Source organism: Triticum aestivum, unplaced genomic scaffold, assembly GCF_018294505.1.
Source record: "Triticum aestivum cultivar Chinese Spring unplaced genomic scaffold, IWGSC CS RefSeq v2.1 scaffold204308, whole genome shotgun sequence".
Lineage (NCBI taxonomy): Eukaryota > Viridiplantae > Streptophyta > Magnoliopsida > Poales > Poaceae > Triticum > Triticum aestivum.
The window spans coordinates 1-2,794 of record NW_025236845.1 but is presented as its reverse complement, the minus strand read 5'-3'; the positions used below and the strand labels follow the sequence as shown (position 1 = coordinate 2,794).

Sequence of the window (2,794 nt, the reverse complement as noted above, 5' to 3'; positions counted from 1 at the left end):
CGCCGCCACACATCATGGCGGACCCGAACCTAACGTATGCCTAGGCCCTGGAGCACTTCGTGACGACGTCGAAGACGGCCACGCGCCATCTCCGTCGCCTCGACAGGGAGATGTCCAGGTAAAGCGAGGAATGGTCCCTCGTCGAGATTGCCGCGGCCGCCTACGATGACGCCTCCAACGACCGCCACCCTCGCCCCTAGCCCACGTCCTCGGTGGCCGCGGCTGCACTGCGCATGAGGCAGGAGGAGGTGGAGCGGATCATCCGCGAGCGTTAGGCGGCCGCCGAGAAGCCCTGCCGCGACATCTCCACCTTCCGCCGTCCCAAGCCCGACGACGACAACTCCGACGCCGGGTCGGGCAACGATGACGGAGGAGGACTCGCCAGCCTGCTTCAAAGTGTGCTGCTTCTGATGGTTTCATCCCGACGACCGCGTGCGTGTATGTGAACATCTTTGATTGTAATGTGTTCAAAAACAAGTTTAGGGGAAGGGCTGGAGCTGCCCTTAGCATGCCTGTTTTAGTTGAAGGTAGGTATTTGATTTAAATGGTTTATCCAGAAAGAAAGGTATCGTATTGCTTCCATCTTGGAATATATACATACATAAATTGATCCGGCACACAGACTATTTTGATCGTTGTCTAGCAAAGCTGGGACAAAAATCTATGTTCTTGATCTGGATGATTAAGGAAAAGTATATTTTACTTCCTCTATAAACTAATATAAGAGCATTTAGATCACTAAAGTAGTAATCTAAACGCTCTTATATTAGTTTACGGGGGAGTATTAAGTTACAGCCCCCACAGTTCACAGCGTGCCGCAGTCGAAATCCGGCATCATGAGGAGCCCCTTGGCGAGCATCCCGGACAGCAGCCTGTCCCGCGCAAACCTCACCACGGCGTGATCGCTCTGCTGCACACGCCCCACCATGTAGGACGCCGCGATCACCTGCGCGCTCCTCCACCGCCGGATCCCGGCGTACCGGCGCAGAGCCGCCTCCACCTCCCGTTCCGTCCCGACGATGGCGTCGCCGAGGCACCGCGCGAGGACGACCGCGTCCTCCAGCGCGACGCACGCGCCCTGCGCCAGGTCCGGCGTCGTCGGATGGAGGGCGTCGCCGGCGACGCACACGTTCCCTTTGCTGATGCTCGCGGACAGGAGCGACAGCGGGGGACGGTACCGCAGCGGCGCCACGAGGACGTCGTTCATCTCGCTCCTCTCGACCGCTTCCAGCACCTCGGGAGGAGCCTTGATGCTTCTGAGCTTGGCCAGCACGAACTGCTTCATCTCCGCCGGGTTCTGCTCGGCGTCATCCTTACCGCCCGGAGTAGGAGAAGGAGACCATGTGAAGAACCAGTAGACGTCGGTGTGGTTGCACGGGACCAAGCCCGCGCGGAAGCCCTGGCCGCTGAACTGCAGCATCTTGGGCTCGAAGCCATGGCCGATCGGGGTACTTGGCGTGGCCCCGCGTGGCCCTGCGCCCCGAGTCGGACGGCTTGGCGAGCCCCAGCCATTTCGCCACCACCGAGTTGATCCCATCACAGCCAATCAGTACCTTTGCACGGAGAATGGAGCCGTCGGCGAGATGGAGGATCTTGGCATCGCCGTCGCCGTCGCCGTCTTGGTCGTCGATGGAGACGATCTTGGAGGAGTAGCGGATGGTGCCTGGCGGAAGCTCTTCCTCCAGTGCATGGAGCAGCACGTTACGCTGCACGCACCGGGCTTCATTGGGTCCGCTGCATCGTCAAGGATTAGTCCACGAAGAACAGAGTAGCTCTATTCCACGGCTTGGAACCAAGTCCGCAATTCAGATTAGAGATTATGGATCCGTGTCTTACCATTTTCCTTGCACCCGGAGATCAATCTCTCGCGCCACGTCCCCTGTTGTCGGAGACATGACACACGCCCTACGGAAGGAAAACATCTAACTAATTAAGTCCAACTACAAAAAGTCGAGTGATTAGAAGTTGGATCTGCAGGTGTTTACTCCTAATGGTGTCGCCTACCCCAAGGGCATCAAGCGCGCGGAAGGCGTTCGTCCATGCGGCGATCGCGAACCCGGAAGTCCGGAGCACCGGCGACGACTCCAGCACCACGCACCCAACGCCTTTCCTGCGGTTCATCATCCCCATCTGATCAATTCAGGATGCAGTGATGCAGACATATGTATGTATGTACAGGCTGGAGGAGGTGGCTCTGCTTTACCTGTGGAGGCCCAGGGCGACGGCGAGGCCTGCCACGCCGGCGCCTGCGATGACGATGTCCTCGCCGGCGTCCTGCTGCTCCACCATGTTTACCATGGCTTATGGAGTTATGGGGCTGGCTGACTGACTGAAGGATTATGGTTTGCTCGATAGACTTGAGCTGAACAGTGGTGCACTGGGAAGGCGTTGACCGTTGAGCAAATCGAGCATGCCTGGTGAGTGTGTGTATATATATGAGAAAAGTCCACATTTCAACCCTCAACTAACCACGGAGTTTGATTGTCAACCCTCAACTCTAAAACCGGTCGGATTTCAACCCTGAACTTGTTACACTGTCCACTTTACCCCCCTTGACTCGGTTTGAGGCTAGTCAAGTGGTTTTGACCCGGTCAAAGCTGACTGGGCAGCCCAGTCAGCATGCCACGCACACAGGTCCAACCTTATCCCCATCTCTCTCTTGTTTGTTCAGTCTCACCCCGATCCAAATCGACCTGCCGCCGCGTTGGTCGCCGCCGCCCGCAGCCACGACCTCCTCGCCGGCGACCGGTAACCGGGCGCGCCGCCACCGCCGCCTGGGACGCCGCCGCCCGGG

The 2,794-nt window shown here is 58.4% G+C and overlaps 1 pseudogene; it reads right to left on the bottom strand.

The window, feature by feature from the left end:
- Positions 1 to 805: 805 nt before the first annotated feature.
- On the bottom strand, positions 806 to 2,289 carry LOC123176477 (monooxygenase 2-like; annotated as a pseudogene).
- Between the last annotated feature and the right edge of the window lie 505 nt (positions 2,290 to 2,794).